We start from the raw sequence: 17,851 nt of genomic DNA, 5'->3' as shown, positions 1-17,851 counted from the left end.
TCTGCACCCATGTGGGAGACCCAGAAGAAGCTCCTGGTTCCTGGCTTTGGATCAGTGCAGCTCCAGCTGTTGCGGCCAATTGGGGAATGAACCAACGGATGGAAGACCTCTCTCTCTCTCTTTGCCTCTCCTTCTCTCTCTGTGTAACTCTGACTTTCAAATAAATAAATCTATCTTAAAAAAGAAAAAGAAAGAAAGAAACCACTTAATGGCTTCCTGCTTTTCATTAGGCCACACAGCTTTGATTAGGCCAACATCCCCCTCTGTACTGTCTTCGGAATTAACCTGCTTCACCTGGTTAAGGCAGACTTCACCTTCTCCTGCCTAACACAGAGCTGCTCAGAGCGGGGAGCCAGTCCTGGTCTGTGACGGTGCTGTAAGCAGCGGGCCTGGCTGCACTTACTCCTTTGTGAAAGGAGTCAAGGAGACAAAGGTGTACAGAAAAGCACAGTTTATTTAAAAGTTAGGACACACTCAGACACGAGTACACACACGTCTCTCCTGGAAAAAGAGCGGCATAAAAGTCGAGGTTGTCCCACATAGGGAAAGGGCCAGTGGCCCGAGTGAATATTCAGAGTGAGGTCAGGGTGGGACTTTAGTACTGCCCACCTTCCTGTCCTTTTCTTTGGGAATCCCAGAGGTGTCGCAGCATCTCCACATGAGGCTGCAGCATACCAGTGGTCATTCTGGAATCTTGGCCGTGATGGAGAAGGGGCGTGCTGAGCCTGTAGCCTTGTGGGATCGGCACAGAAGGGGGTGGGGTTTGTGCCTTGTGGGACCACGGCAGTGTGGCTGCTGGCAATTTCTCCACTCCTCTTCGCTCACTAGCTCCCTGCGTGACCACATTAAAGGATTGTTACAGGTGTGTGACAAGTGCAGAAACAGAAAGTCAGCATTGAGAAATCTTTACATCAACTTGTCATAGCCCTTAAAGCCAAAAACATGATAATATTTGTAGGAAAGCACTTTTAAATTATGTGGGGGTGGGCATTGTGGTGTAGAAGGTAAAGCCGCAGCCTGCAGTGTCGGCATCCCATATGGGCGCCAATTTGAGTCCCAGATGCTCTACCTCTGACCCAACTTCCTGCTAATGTGCCTGGGAAAGCAGCAGAGGATGGCTCAAGTCCATCTTTTAAAAAAATTATATGAGGGGTATTCAAAAAGTTCATGGGAAATGCTCATATCTTTTTTTTTTTTTTTTTTTTTTTTTTTGACAGGCAGAGTAGACAGTGAGAGAGAGAGATGGAGAGAAAGGTCTTCCTTTTTGATGTTGGTTCACCCTCCAATGGCCGCCGTGGCTGGCACGCTGCGGCCGGTGCACCGCGCTGATCCAATGGCAGGAGCCAGGTACTTATTCTGGTCTCCCATGGGGTGCATCCACTGCACTCCCTGGCCACAGCAGAGAGCTGGCCTGGAAGAGGGGCAACCGGGACAGAATCCAGCGCCCCGACCGGGATTAGAACCCGGTGTGCCAGCGCTGCAAGGCGGAGGATTAGCCTAGTGAGCCACGGCGCCAGCATATATATATATATATATTTTTTTTTTAGGATTTATTTATTTGAAAGACAGAGTTACAAAGAGAGGGAGAGTCAGAGAGACAGATCTTCCATCTGCTAGCTCACTCCCCAAATGGCCGCAAGGACCTGGGCTGGTTGAGGCCAAAGCCAGGAGCCAGGAGCTTCTTCTGGGTCTCCCATATTGGTGCAGAGGCCCAAGCACTTGGGCCATCTTCTGCTGCTTTCCCAGGCCACAGCAGAGAGCTGGATTGAAAGTGCAGCAGCTGGGACTCGAACTAGCACCCTATGGGATGCAGGCAGCAACCTGTTATGGCGACAATGCTGACCCCGCTCATTATGTAAAACATTTAAAACATTCCATTTACCATGTACTTTTTGAAGTACCTTCATATTCTACAAAAGTGATTGGTCTGTGATAAATGCAAATTATTAAAAGCAAAATCCAAAACAAAAAGCATGAAACAGTGCTTTAACAAGCTTGCTCTGGGGGCTGGTGCTATGGCATGGCGTGTAAAGCCACTGCCTACATTGCCAGCATCCTATATGGGTGCCGGTTCGAGTCCTGGCTACTCCAGTTCCAATCCAACTCTCTGCTAATGTGCCTGGGAAAGCAACAAAAGATAATCCAAGTCATTGGGTCCCTGCACCCAAGTAGGAGACCCAGAAGAAGCTCCAGGTTCCTGGCTTCAGATAGGCCTAGCTCAGGGTCGTTGCAGCCAAATGGTAAGTGAACCCCCTAAATAACCCAAAGGCCACGCTACAGCCAGCCCCCTCCTGGCTAGAGGCCAGGGGAAAGAGAGGCGCCACACCCTGTCCCAGGCTTTTAACCCACTTCCAAAGGGGAGTGGTTAATTAACCTGATTGGCCAGTGGGCACTCAGGTGTGGCCAGGTAGAGTCACACAGGGGCTTGGTGAAGCTCACAAACCTAATCAATTTTAGCCTCATCAATTTTTAACCCACCTACTTCAGATGGAAGATCTCTGTCTCTGCCTCTCTGTAACTCTTTCAAATGAATAAATAAATCTTTAAAAAAAAAAAAAAGCTTGCTCTGAGCACTTTTCTTTAGCACGATGTTCGAAGTGTGAGCTGTGCTTCCCACATTTTTGGTTACACTTTTACCATGTTAGTACAACATTGTCGTTATATCTTTTTTTAAATAGATCTTTTATTTCTGGCTCTAATTTATTTTTAAAATACACAATCACAACATAAGGGAAAAAAATCGGTATCAGTGGCCAAAAACAGAAGTTAAAGATAAAAATAAATGCAATAAAAACAAAGCAAAGGAAATCAGTTCTAGCCGGAAAACTGCCTGAAGCTCTATACTTTTGCCGGTAACCCTAACAATAGTGACAAAGAAGTATTAGAAAGGTGTTAAAGATCTATTAGCTCCCAAGTGAGACCTCCTGTTTGGTTTAAGCAGAAGGAAAGAGAATTAAAGAGGTAATCATATTCTATCTGATGCGATGGCACGCCTGGCCCTGTCGGGGCACATGGAAGAGGCACCCCATAGCACAAACAGCAGTGATGCCGTTTATGAAGGCGCTGCCAGTGTTCCCAAGCCTAGCATGGAATGCACAAGAAATGTTTGTTGTGGTAACTAAGTGGCATTTCCAGAGGCTATACGACAATTTAAAGTGTCTGTGTTCCAAATGTTTGTTTATCAGGGTTTTGCTTTTTTCAACATGGAGCAGACTTTCTCCAGAAGCCACGCTATAAATAGGAGCAGAGAAGCCGGAACGCAGATGGAGTACTTCACATTTGCATTGAAAAAGCCTCGCAAACTAGGCTGTTGCAAATGCAAGTGTGGCATTTCAACCCCACCGGCTGCCTCCTCGCCGGTGGCTCCCGGTCGCAACCCCCTGGCAGGCGGTCCCTGCCGGAGAATGGACCGAAGGATGAGATGAGTTTTTGTCAGCGCATAGGATGTCTGCAGTCCTTCAAAGGCACCGGGGTTTCCCGAGTGGCGTCCCTGAAATGGCCCTTCTTGGAGTCGGGGGTGGGGCGGGGGCTTTGGGGTCTGTCAGAAACAAGGAAGGTGAGAGAGCACAGCTTGAGGCGGCTCGGTCCAGCTGTGCCCTGGAACTGAGGGAAGCACACGACTCTCCAGGCTCGCTTCCGGACACCGGTGCTGGCGCGGCCGCGCGGAGAGTGTGCGGACAGACCCCCATTTGTAAGCTTCAGCCTGCTCCGGCCAAGGGGGTCCCGCTCCCCTCCCCCACTCCTCCCGGGCCCCGCCTCTGGCCCCGGGGAGCTGCCAGGAGGCGTGTGCTTTACCTCGTATTTCACTCTTCCGCAGAAACTCAGCAAGCGGCGCTGACAGCACCCCAGGGGACTCCTAGCACCTCCTCAGTCTCCACGGAGACGCCTCCTGAATGAAAAGATCTAAAAAGGGAAACACACACATCACACACACACTCACACACACACACCCCTTCCTGTTCTCGCTCCAGCACCAGCCTATTTTGCGCTCCGGGCTCCCACACGCCACAGCCTCATTTTCCTCCCGGAGCTCGTCCCCTCCGTCCTCTTTCCTCCGCTTCTGCCACCTCCCCCGCCCCACACGCGGACGTGCGCAGTCTCCGCCCGGTTACCCGGGGGCTGGGCGAGCCGCGGAAGGAGGGGAGCGCCCGGCGCGTCATCTGCCTCCAAACTTTGCCTCGCCCTCCGTGTGCAAAAGCCAGGAAAGCATCTCCCGCAAGTACCCGAGGACACTTAATGTTTTCCGGTCCCCCTCGTCACTCCCCCGCCCCCGGCCCTATCCATCCGTGAGCGCATAACTCATTTCAAGGCTGCTATGGCGACCTAACTTTCCTCGGCGCGACAGCCACAAAAGATGATGGCTCCTCGTCGTCCAGCCTTGGGCCACTCCCCCATCCTCCCCACCCACCCACCCACCCAGGCTGGGCGACTGTGTGTGGCTTTTCTATTTTTGCTGTTGGTGAGAGGGGCACACTACTGGGTGCTTAGGAAAGTGAGGATACGTAGGAGAAAATTGTTTAAACCTTGTTTTAGGTACAATGTTAGATAATGGGCTGAGTGTTTTTCTTCAAGCCAAGACCGCTTTTTCAGATAAGGAATTTATGTCCAAGGAATGCAGGGGCTCTAACTGTTCACCTGAAAAAAGTACAATGAAAACACTGCCAAAGTACACAAAAGTCTGCAAGCACAGATCAAATGGTGTGTGTCTTACATATTTTTTTTCCAGATTTGCCAACTAAACTCACTGTTTTAAATGTAAAGATTTCTCACCTGAAATGTTGCAAACAAAAATATACTGAGTGTTTTCCAAAGTGTGAATCCCACGATTTTAAAATGTTGGTTTCTCCTACACTTTCTGACTTTCCACAACCTGCATAATGTTCATATTTTTATAAACCTAACAAGTGGACACTGTGCTTAGTGTACATTTTCTTCTGCAGCCTTCCAAGTTAATTGGATTACTAGGAGAGCTACTTATTTACATATAACCTCTCCCATAAAGAAGACCTATTTAAATTCAGAGTAAGCATCTCATGATATATTTATCAGAAAATTCCAAACATGAGGATGATGTGGGGTTGTGCATTTTAATGAAACCCTCAAGCCTCAAATGAGAGACAGGATAGAAAAGGGTCACAGTGTCCTATTTCTTCTTTACTCTAAAAATAGAATTATTACATAAATATTCTATCTGTATTACACAATAAATCTAAATAAGTAAGAGAAAAATTCTGCCTACATTCTTGTCACGTCAGCAGATCAGCTTTTTATTTGACTGGTTCCTAGCCATTGTGGATAATTGCAATGAATGCATTCTGCCATTTTCAATTAACACCATCTCAGAAGCATGTTCCATGTCACGGTGTAGTTTATGTAATTTAAAGTTTAATAGCTGCACCATATTTTTAATTCTTTTGTGCAGCATTTGTTTCATAATCTTTTTCCTAATAAATACTGTTGCAATGAATTTTTAATTAGCTTTTACTTTTTTTAAGAAAAAGATTGATTTTTTTTTTTGATAAGCAGAGAGATCTTTCATTCACTGTTTCACTTTCCAAATGACTGCAACAATCAGGTCTAGGCCAGGCTGAAACCAGGAAACCATAACTCCATCTAGGTCTCCCACTTGTGTGGCAGGGACACAAGCACTTACGCCATCATCTGCTGCTTTCCCAGGCACATTAGCAGGGTGCTGGATCAGAAGCAGAGTAGCCAGGTCTCAAACCAACTCCGAGATATGGGATGCTGGCATTGCAAGCACTGCAATGTAACCCGCCGTACCATAATGCCTACCCCAATTTTTTTCTTTTCTTAGATTTGTTTGTTCAGAAGCCAATCCAAGAGGTAGGATAAAGGTCAAAATGTTTTTATTTCACCTGATAACTGAGGGGCTGGGAGTCCCCTTCCACAGTCTCTCACCTTGTCCATCAGAGCTAGACATTTCTCCATCAGAGATTTATCCAATAGTTGCAACTCTGTCACTACTTGATCATGGTTTTGTTTGTTTGTTTTAATTTATTTGTTAATATGAGAGATCTTCCATCTGCTGGTGCACTCCCCAGACACCCACAACAGTCAGGGCTGGGACAATCCAAAGCCAGGAGCTTCTTCCAGGTCTCCCACATGGGTGCAGGATCCAAGTACTTGGGCCATCCTCCATTGTCTTTCCAGGCACATTAGCAGGGAACTAATCAGAAGCAGAGTAGCCAGGTCTTGAACCAGCGCCCATATGGGAGGCAGCTGCTTTACCCTCTATGCCACAGTTCTGACCCCCTCCTTATTGTTTTAATTTGCTTTTCTTTTACCACTAGTGAGTATATTTTCCATATATTTGCTTACTGGTTATTTCCTCTTGAATGAAGTGTCTATTGCTTTCCCCAGCTCATTATCATATGTACTAACAATATTTTCCAATTTTTTTTCCTTTTCCCTTTTAATGCAATTCTGAGGCTATGTTAACAAGCCACATGCACCTCCAGTTCTCACAGAATAGCTTTGGAAAGCTGTGTGTATTGATTTTGCTTCAAAGGGCAGATGCAAATCACTAATATACATGTTTCCAGAGACAATAGAAAACAGGCAAATGTTGGGATTTTCATAACACATCAGGCATAAATGATGCAAACATCTTTGTTGATGCTCAATTTCTGTTGTAGCCTTTTTTTTTTTTTTTTTTTTTTTTTTGGTTTTTGCACAGTACAAATAGGGCAATCAGTTAAAATAGAATGGGACTTTTGAGGACCTTCAAGTAGGTAACAGGGTTAGGGAATTTGGAATGTAGAGAGGCAGGAGCTGGACTTTCTTGGGGTGGCAAGAGGCCAGAGCTTATGGCACGGGATGGACATGTAAGGGCAGACTGGGAAGAACTAAGGTTAAGAATTTCTGCTGTCTAGGATCTTCCCCGTTCATGTCTCTTTACCATTCACATCTTTCACGTCTTCCTCATTCACATCTCTTTACTCCTTCCTGATCACTGGATCTGATTTCCACAGGAAGTGTTTGCAATTTTTTTTTTTTTTTTTTTTTTGACAGGCAGAGTGGACAGCGAGAGAGAGAGACAGAGAGAAAGGTCTTCCTTTTGCCATTGGTTCACCCTCCAATGGCCGCCGCAGCCAGCGCGCTGCGGCCGGCGCACCGCGCTGATCTGATGGCAGGTGCCAGGTGCTTCTCCTGGTCTCCCATGCGGGTGCAGGGCCCAAGGACTTGGGCCATCCTCCACTGCACTCCCGGGCCACAGCAGAGAGCTGGCCTGGAAGAGGAGCAACCGGGACAGAATCCGGTGCCCCGACCAGGACTAGAACTCGGTGTGCCGGCGCCGCAAGGTGGAGGATTAGCCTAGTGAGCCGCGATTGTTTTTAATGTCTCCCTTCCTTTCCTTTCCCTCTGCTACAATCTTTCCCAAATTCACCTAGTCTTTCCTTTTCTTTTCTGATAGCAGTGTAGCACAATCAACATTGGGTTCAGGCAAGCTGGGTCCAGGCCCTGCATTAGATATTATTTGACTTTGATCGGGTTGCTCTTTGAGCTTTAGCTTATTTGTCTGCAAAATGGAACAATAATAGAAGGCTGATATGATTACAAGAAAAAGTGTTTGAATGTGTAGCACAATGTGGTAGACTGTTCTGTTGCTCACACATGTTTGGTGTTCTTGCTTGGGAGAGGATTAGATTTCCCAATCCCACTGATGTCAGCCTAGGCCATCCAGACTGATTTAACCAATGAAATATGAGTGGAGGTGACATATGACACTTTGAGGAAGATTTAAGAGCCAGTACCTTTTGCTGTATTCTTTTTTCCCTCTGGCGTAATGACCAGCAATGTTCCAGATATCAATTGTTCCACCACTCTCAGTTCCAGAGTAAAGAAGATGTAGACTAGGGTCAGAACTAATATGCAAATAGACAAGGAACATGAGTAAGAAAGAACCCTCTGCTGTTATAAGCTATAAGCCATTGAACTTTGGGGATTGCTTGTTATCACTGTAAATCTAGCCCATAGCCGACTGATGCACACAATATATGTAAATTTGTAAGAGCCTAATGTTATATGCCAATATCACTCAAGATCATTCCACTGTCCCCTCTTTATCCTGCTACTCTAAAGCCTAAGAAGTTTCATGAGAAGTGAGAAGTTTCATGAGTAGTAGTTCAGAAGCTGTGAGAAGTTTATTCCAAGGAACAACCATTGGGAAGAAGTTAACTTCAGCAGAAACAGGACAGAAAAATCAGTCCCTGAGGCTGGCATTGTGGTGTAGCAAGTGAATCATATTTCCAAGTGCCTATTCGAGTCCTGGCTGCTCTGCTTTTGATCCAGCTGCCCACTAACGTGCCTGAGAAAGCAGCAGATGACCCAGGCACTTGGGCCTCTGCCACCCAGGTGGGAGACCCAAATGGAATTCCTGGCTCCTGGTTTCTGGCTGGCCCAGCCCCAGCTGTTGCAGTCATTTGGGGAGTGAACTAGAGATGAAAGATCTCTTTCTCTGTCTCTTCCTCTCTGTGACTCTGCCTTTCCAAAATAATAAATAAATAAACAAAAGAAATCTTAACAAAAAAGAAAAAGAAAAAAAAGATAATTCCTGAAGATTCCATTATTCTTTTTTAAAAAAGACTTATTTTATTTATTTGAAAGACAGAGTTACAGAGAGAGCCTTCCATCTGCTGGTTTACTCCCAAAATGGCCACAAGGGCCAGGGCTGGGCCAGGCTGAAGCCAGGAGCCAGGAGCTTCTTCTGGGTCTCCCACGTGGCTACAGGGGCCCAGGCAAATGGGCCATCCTCCTCTGCTTTCCCAGGCACATTAGCAGCTAGCAGAATCGGAAGTGGAGCAGCAGGACTCAAACCTGCGCCGGTATGGAATGCTGGCGTCACAGGTGTCTATTTAACCCACTACTCCACAGCGCCAGCTCCAGTTCTATTATTCTTCTGTAACTGATGTATGCATTAGTTTTTCTTTTGCTGAACATTCAAATAATACTAATATATAAGGGTACTTCAAAAAATTTATGGAGGAGCAGGTGTTGAGCCTGTCAGTTAAGGTTCTTGAGTTCCACATCAGGGTGCTTGGGTTAAACTTCCAGTTCTGGCTCTTGATTCCAGCTTCCCCACCCTGGGAGGCTGTCATAATGACACAAGTAACTGGTATTCCTTCTACTCATGTGGGACACCTGGGTTATGAGCCTGGATCCTGGTTCTTGCTCCAGGCCAGTACTGACTGGCTGTTGCAGGCATCTGGGGAGTGAACCAGTGGATGGGACTTCTGTCCCTGTCTCCCTCTGTCTCTTTCTCTCTGCCTCTGAAGAAAACAGATAAGTTTACAAGTTCATAGGAAGTGGAATTAAAAGATAAGTTTCTTTTATTACAAAACTGTCTTGAAATCCATGCATAAAATGAGCCTTCAAGTAGTTCATGAAAAATACATGTTATGAAAAAACCCCCTGTTGCCCCTCTTCCAGGCCAGCTCTCTGCTGTGGCCAGGGAGTGCAGTGGAGGATGGCCCAAGTACTTGGGCCCTGCACCCCATGGGAGATCAGGATAAGTACCTGGCTCCTGCCATCGGATCAGCACGGTGCGTCGGCCGCCGCACACTGGCCGCGGCGGCCATTGGAGGGTGAACCAACGGCAAAGGAAGACCTTTCTCTCTGTCTCTCTCTCACTGTCCACTCTGCCTGTCAAAAAAAAAAAAAGAAAAAGAAAAAAAAAGAAAGAAAGAAAAAACCTACACATAAAGTTCAAAGTGGTTCTGCACCAAAGTAACTCAACTTTTAATTTTCCACGAACATTTTGAAGCACCCTTGTAGAAAACAAAATGTATTTCTCCTGTACATCTGTTATCCACGGCGAAAGATGAATGAATACACAGTAAGTTATGAAGTGGATCATAATCGAGGCAGAATATATGTAAATGTGTCATTTGTGACACTATGCTGAAGTTCCAAAAGCCTACTGGATTCATTAGAATTGTCAGAAATATTAGCTCTGGCTTAATTCAGACAGAATAATCAATCTCTGATGTCAGGGGTATTGGGTAAACTATTTTTCAGAGTTCCAAAACTCATGAAAATCTAAATTTTTCTAGTATTTTTTAATGGACTTGTTCTTTTTAAAAAATCACATTAGTTTAGGTAAGAAAATTTGTGAGTATTGCAGGACTTTAGCCTTCTTTCAGAAGTTACTGACTTCTTGGGGAGTGAACCAGCAAATGGAAGATTCTCTCTCTCTCTCCTTCTCTCTGTGTAACTCTGCCAGTCAAATAAATAAATCTTTAAAACAAACAGACAAAAATAAGTTCTTGACTTCTGTTTCTGACCATGATGGAACAGCTTTGTCTAGACACACCCTCCCATCCTAATGCAAAATGTGTGGATTATTTGCAGTCATTGAACAACAGGCAGTGCAGGGTTTTAAGGCCTGAGAGAAGAGAAACAAATGAGATGAGCCCTACAACAGTCCTAGCTTTCTGCCCCCAGCACTTTTCAGATGCTAGTGTGGCACAGTATGACAGTCGTAGTGAGCTGGAGAGACAGAGATTGGAATTTTGGAAGGTGGGGAAGTTGGGCTTGGAAGATCAGAGTTTCAGAAAGGAGGATGCTGTAAAGAAATAGTTCAGAAAATTGTTGCCCTTGAGACTGTCACTGAATAAACAGGCACAAAGGCACAGGTGGAATCCCAGTGGAGCTTCATTATACAGTGACTGGGGAGCTGGAATCCAAACTATTCCCAGTATTACACAGGCCTGGAAGATGTTACTTCTGACCAGCTAGAAAGGAATGTCTTTGATGACACCTAATAACAGAGCTTCAAAACTCTTGAAGTAAAAACCAAGAGAATGCAAAGAAAATAGAGAAATCTACAATACAGTCAGATATTTAAAAATTCTCTCTCAACAGTTTGTAGAACAAGCAGGCAGCAGATCAGTAAGGACATAGAATATTTGAACAACACCATCAACCAACTTGGTCTGATGGACATTAGTAGAGGGCTCTACCTATCAATAGCAGAATACACATTCTTTATAAGTGCACACAGCAGGGCTAGTGCTGTGGCACAGTGGCTTAAAGCCCCAGCCTGCAGCGCCAGCGTCGCACGTGGGCCCTGTCTGGAGTCCCAGCTGCTCTGTTTCCTAGCCAGCTACCTGCTGGTGCGCCTGGGAAAGCAGTGGAGGAAGGCCTGAGTCCTTGGGCCCCAGCATCCACTTGAGAGACCCAGAAGCAGCTCTGGCTCCTGGCTCCTGGCTCCCAGCTTCAGAGCAGCTCAGCTCTCTCTGGCCTTTTCGACCATTTAGGGAGTGAACCAGTGGATGGAAGACCTCTCACTCTCTGTCTTTGCCTCTCTGTAAATCTTTCAAATAAATAAAAATAAAGCTTTAAAAAAATAAGTTCACACTGAACAATTGTCAAGATGACATTCTGGATCTTAAACAATAAATTGAAATCATCCTGAGTTTATTCTCTTACCATAAGAGGCTTTAATTAGAAATCAGTAACAGAATAATATCTGGAAAACCCTTGAATATTTGGAAATTATACCACACAGTTCTAAATTGTGCATCAAAGAAGAAGCACAGAGAAATCAGAAAACATTTTGATGGAAATAAAACTAAATGTACAACATCTCAGAATTAATGGGATGGAGGAAAAGCAGTGATTAGATGTAAATTTTACTTTTAAATGTTGACATTAGAGAAGAAAAAGGGTCCAAGATCAGCAATCAAATTTTTCAAATTGAGAAGCAAAAAAAATTTTGAAAGTGGGGGGGCAAGATTAAATCAAAGTAAGCCAAAGGAAGGAAATAACAAGGATAAGAGCAGACATTGGTAAAATAGAGCACAAACAAAAGAGAAAAATCAATGAAACAAAAAATTGGTTCTTTGAAAATGTCAATAAAATGAGTTAAGTCTCCAGGTAAGCTGATGAAGCAGAAAGAAGACACTAAAGTTAGAAACCAAGATGGGATATTACTAGAGTCTAAGTATTAAAAGTCTAAGAAAGGAATAGCAGCATGTTTTATAATACATCTGATGAATGAAATGAACAAATTGCTTGAAAGATAACCAATCTTGATTCAAAAAGAAATAGAAAACGTTATTAGTCTCATATCTATTAAAAAATTGAATTACTAATATCTATTTTGAAAGTGGAAGTTCTAATCTTGGCTTTCCTCCAGGCCCAGAAAGCATTAGTGGCTAATGTAATCAGATATTTAAGGAAAAAACAGTATCAATTTTACACAACCCTTCTCAAAATAGAGGGGGCACATTTCCAAACTCAGAACTACTCTGATATCAAAACCTGATAAAGACATTATGAGAAAAGGAAATCAATGACCATTATGCCTTGTAAACATAAGCATGAAAACCCTCAGCAGATACTAGCAAATCATATCCAGCAGTACTTAAAAGGGCAGTGTATCATGATCCAGTGAGGTTTATCTCAGGAAAATAAGGTTGATTTGAAATTCAAAAATTGGATCAGGCCAGCGCTGTGGCTCACTAGGCTAATCCTCCACCTTGCGGCGCCGGCACACCGGGTTCTAGTCCCGGTCGGGGCACCAGATTCTGTCCCAGTTGCCCCTCTTCCAGGCCAGCTCTCTGCTGTGGCCAGGGAGTGCAGTGGAGGATGGCCCAAGTCCTTGGGCCCTGCACCCGCATGGGAGACCAGGAGAAGCACCTGGCTCCTGGCTTCGGATCAGCGCGGTGCACCTGCCGCAGCGCGCCAGCCACAGCGGCCATTGGAGGGTGAACCAATGGCAAAGGAAGACCTCTCTCTCTGTCTCTCTCTCTCTCTCACTGTCCACTCTGCCTGTCAAAAAAAAAAAAAATGGATCAGTATAATTCACCACATTATCAGAATAGAGGACACTACCATATGATCATATAAGTATGTAAGGAGAAAGCATTTTCTAAGTGTTTTCATTTACCTTAAAATCTTGCAGCAAATCAGGGATAAAAGACAATACCTTCAATCTGATATAGTACACGACAGCTAACATCACACTGCATGGCAATGACTCAGTGAGAAAACACAGGAGAAAATATTTGTGAACTTGGGATAAACAAAGATTTTTCAGAACAAAAATAAGGACAAGTCATCAAAGAATGATAAGTAAGACTTCATCAAAATGAAAAACTTCTGCTCTCAGATAAAATTAAGGAAATAAATAGACAATCCACACTGGGAGAAAATATTTGCTAAATACAGATTTGACAAAAGACTGATATCCAGCATGTATATATTTTTTAAAGATCTATTTTTATTTATTTGAAAGAGTTACACAGAGAGAGAAGGAGAGGCAGAGAGAGAGAGGTCTTCCATCCGCTGGTTCACTCCCCAGTTGGCCACAATGGCTAGAGCTGTGCCGATCAGGAGCCAGGAGCCAGGAGCTTCCTCCGGGTCTCCCATGTGGGGTCATGGGCCCAAAGACTTGGGCATCTGGGCTTTCCCAGGCCACAGCAGAGAGCTGGATCGGAAGTGGAGCAGCCGGGACTCAAACTGGTGCCCATATGGGATGCCGGCACTGCAGGCGGTGGCTTTACCCGCTAACGACACAGCACCAGCCCCTCAGCAGATATTTTTAAAAAACAACTACAATATAGAGTGTATAGTCAACTCAATAAGTAGATAAAACAACTCAATAAAAAAGGGACAACTGACTTGAAGAGACATTTTATAAAAGAACATGTGGGGTGCTGGTTCGAGTCCCGGCTGCTCCTCTTCCAATCCAGCTCTCTGCTGTGGCCTGGGAAAGTAGTAGAAGATGGCCCGAGTCCTTGGGCCCCTGCACCCACGCGGGAGACCCAGAGGAAGCTCCTGGCTCCTGGCTTCAGATCCGTGTGGCTCCGGCCGTTGTGGCTATCTGGGGAGTGAACCAGCAGATGGAAGACCACTCTCTCTGTCTCTACCTCTCTCTTTCAAATAAATAACTCCATCTAACTCCATCTTTCAAATAAATAAATCTTTTTAAAAAATAAAAAGAACATGTGTAGGAATGATCAGTAAATCCACGGAAAAGTATTTCATAGCATTAGTCTTTAAGGAAGTACAAGATAATCATGAATCACCACCACCTATCCTTTAGAAAGACTAAATTTTAAAAACCTAGCATGGGGACCAATGCTGTGGCATAGCAGGTAAAGACGCAGCCTGCAGTGCCTGCAATGCATATGGGCTCTGGTTTGCATCTCAGCTGCTCCGCTTCTGATCCAGCTCACTGCTGGTGCACCTGGGAAAACAGCAGAAGATGGCCTAAATGCTTGAGCCCCTGCATCCATGTAGGAGACCTGGAAGAAGCTCCCAGCTGTTGGCTTTGGATTTGCCAACTCTGGTCACTGTGGCCAATTGAGGGATGAACCAGGGAATGGAAGATCTCTCTGTCTCTCCACCTCTCTCTCTAACTCTGACTTTCTAATTAATAAATAGCTCTTAAAAAAAAAAAAAAAAAAGCCTAGCATGCCTGTTGTTGGTGAGGACTCCCAGCAACCAGAGCTCTTGCACATTGATGGTGGGAGTATACAACACTACAGTTGTGTGGGGAGATAATTGATAGTTTCTTAAGAACTTAAACACTATACAATCCATCCTGTTCACAGGTGTTTATTCATAATAAAACATATATATCTGCATATTCTGCACATAAATGCTTACAGCGGTTTTACTCATAGTAGTTAAAGATGCAAACAACTTGAATGTTCATCAATAGATGAATTTGATAAACAAATTGTGATATATACATACAACAGAATATTACTCAGCTATTAAGAAACGAGTAGTACAAACAACAACAGCAGCAATCTCAAAAACAGTGTGCTGAGCAAAAGAAGCTGCATGAAAAAAAGGAAATACTGCATGAGTCTGTTTATGTGGAATTCTAGAAAAGGAAATTTAATATGCAGTTAAGCAGATTAGTGGTTGCCTAAGACTAGGGGTTATGGGACAAAGAGAAGGCCTGTATTAAGGTGCAAGGGAATATTTTCAGGTGATGAAAATGTGCTTTCTTGGGGCTGGTGCTGTGGTGCAGCAGGTTAAAGGCCAGCTTGCAGCTCCGCCATCCCATATGCGAGTTTGAGTACTGGCTGCTCCACTTCCCATCCAGCTCCCTGCCAATGTGCCTGGGAAAGCAGCAGAAGATGGCCCAAGTCTTTGGGCCCCTGCACCCATGTGGGAGACCCAGAAGAATCTCTTGGCTCCTGGCTTCGAGCCGTTGTAGCCATTTGGGGAATGAACCACTGAATGGAAGACCTCTTTGTCTCTCTCTCTCTCTCTCTCTCTCTCTCTCTTTTCTCTGTAACTCTTTGAAATAAATAAAATAAATCTTTAAAAAAAAAAAAAGACAGTGTGCTTTCTTGATTGTGTTTGTGTTACAGTTGTAGTCACTTGTTAAATCTCACTGAACCATAAGTTAAATGGAATGCATTTTATTTTACATAAGCTATGCCTCACTAAAATTTAGTTTTTAGTAAAATGTTGCAGACTTGTTAAAGACACATTCTCACAGATGTCAGCCTGGGGTAGAAACCCAGCTCCAAGTCTCATTAGCTGTGTGATCTGCAGCAAGTTTCTTAGCCGCCCTTTGCCTCAGTTTCATCACTTCTAGCATTAGGATTATAATGTCACCTGTCTCACAGGTTTGATGTAAGGATGAAATGAATCAATATACATAAAGCACTTGGATCAGATAGTAATTATTAATATCATCACTGGTATTTTGTTTGGTCACCTGGCCATTTACAGGCACAAAGAATTGAAAACAGGTCACTCCCTCAATTATTCATTCTTGTTCATTTCACATTGTCCATCTTTAGTTGCTGGCACAAGGCTATATGCGTGATAGTTCATAAATATTTGTTTAGAGGGTGGACTCTTTATTTCACGAATACTTATTCAACATGTTGCATAAAAATATGCCTAGTGATAGAAAAGTTTTGGAAATAGATAATTGCACAACATTGTGAATGTTACCAATGCCTCTGAATTGTAGACTTAAAATGGTTTAAATGGGGTAGGCATTTGGCCTAGCAGTAGCCACGTAGAGGTATCCCACATCCAGTACCTGAGTTCAATACCCAAACTCAGATTCCAGCTTCCTGCTCATGTAGACCCTGGGAGGCAGCAGCTATGGCTCAGGCAATTGGGTTCCCCGCCACCCACGTGGAAGACCTGGATTGAGTTCCCAGCTCCTGGCTTCCGCTGGCCTAGTCCCAGCTTTCTGCTTTGAGTGTATTTGGGAACTGAACCAGTTGATGGGGCTCATTTTCTGTCCATCTGTCTTGCTTTATTTGCCTCTCTCTCAAATAAGCAAATAAATATAAAAGGCATATATTTGTCACAATAAAATAAAAAGTTTAAATATGCCTAATTTAGAAAATCCCTACAGCTTCTATAGTCCAGCTTTGCAGAGACTGAATGATCTTAGAAGAATCTGTATAGTTGTTTCTTCTTCTTTGTAGCTGAATGTGGAGGAAGATAATATTCATTTGCAGAGTCCTTTAAGATCTTAAGATGAGGGCATTTATAAACAGGTTGACAAGGAAAAAAAGTAAAATTTGGATCCATCTTAGAATGCATTAAGTACCAAAAAATTTGATCAAGCATTTGTCTAGTAAGATAAAATTGTCACCAACTCCACTACAGCTTACTTCCCACACAAAAGCTATAAAAATACAGAAGATTCTGCACCTGGTAGCAAAATTATGAATTGAAATATCTTGAGTTCCGGTGTTAAACTGCTCAATGACTATATGATTAACAGTCCTCTTCTTTGGAACTTATATAACATGATTTGCTTGCATATTTTGAATACCTCTACAGAAACACTGATTTTCTTGATAGCGGTCAAATTTTAGGAAATGTTCTTGAACTGACAGCTTGAAAAGTATCATTAGTTTGATTATTTCAGACACTCAAAGCACACGAAGGAGTGTTCATCTTATGTATATAAAATATTTACATATTCCTCCTTCTCTTGATGAAAATTACTTCTTGAGAACTCATCGTGCCTAAAATAATCAAAATTACATAACAAGCACAGAGGAAGAACAGAGAGTTTTAGTGGTAAATTATTTTTGACTAGTATGTGGTGTTACTTCCTATCATAAAGGCAGGATACAAAGATACTAATAGTTCCATTAAAAATGAAAGTGTTATTCATTCTTTCTTCTTCATTTTTCTCTTTACTGCTGCATGGCAACCACTAGTTGAAAAGAGAAGAGGAGGCGTGTTAGATTCCATGGTGGCATCTGCCATGACACAGCAGCGTCTACTATATATTCTGGCTCTGGTAAACTATCAAAACCTCGATTACCATGTTTTTAAAATACTACGATAGAATAGTTTCTCTTCCCCCAGGGAATCTGATTCATTTACAGCTACTAATCTACAAAGAGCCACAAGGAGATTTTGAAAGAATAAAAAAAAGAAACAAACCATGTATATTGTTTTCTTTCCAAAATAGATAGATAGGCTAAAGCTCTGACTGGAATGTCAGGTGGGAGTTGGCAAGGTATTTTAAGTATCTCAAAAAGCCCAGTGAAAAATTCTATTGATACAAAAACAAAAGCCCCTGGCTCTACTTTTGGCTTGCATTTTTCACAATGTTGATTAAATGCCCTAATTAGAGGTTATGTATGTCTAATTAGGGATTATATATGATTCAAAATAGAAAATAAATTAATTGTCACATGGCAAATGTTGTTTAGAAGACAAGTGTTTTTGAAACTATGAAGTCCTTATGGGAAAAGCATAATGGAACAAATCCTTGGTAATGAAAATGTTGGACCATGAGCCTATACTAATCACTTGGCAATTAATCATCTTCTGTATAGCTGCTGCCACAGTATTTATTATTCATTTGTGATTTATA

General features: G+C 43.4%; 1 long non-coding RNA gene across 3 annotated transcripts; it reads right to left on the bottom strand.

Moving 5' to 3' along the window:
- Positions 1 to 436: 436 nt before the first annotated feature.
- On the bottom strand, positions 437 to 4,395 carry LOC108177962 (uncharacterized). 3 transcript variants are annotated; one of them, XR_011388386.1, is made up of 3 exons: positions 4,300 to 4,395; positions 3,796 to 3,903; positions 437 to 832 (listed from the first exon to the last, which is right to left on the bottom strand). It is a non-coding gene; the product is annotated as an uncharacterized lncRNA (long non-coding RNA). The 3 variants fall into 3 exon arrangements; XR_011388385.1 differs by lacking the exon at positions 4,300 to 4,395 and adding an exon at positions 3,975 to 4,082; XR_001794657.3 differs by lacking the exon at positions 4,300 to 4,395 and having other exon boundaries at positions 3,796 to 3,934.
- Positions 4,396 to 17,851: the final 13,456 nt, after the last annotated feature.

Source organism: Oryctolagus cuniculus, chromosome 4, assembly GCF_964237555.1.
Source record: "Oryctolagus cuniculus chromosome 4, mOryCun1.1, whole genome shotgun sequence".
Lineage (NCBI taxonomy): Eukaryota > Metazoa > Chordata > Mammalia > Lagomorpha > Leporidae > Oryctolagus > Oryctolagus cuniculus.
Note: the sequence above shows the minus strand (reverse complement) of the source record. Positions and strands in the feature narration are given on the sequence as shown.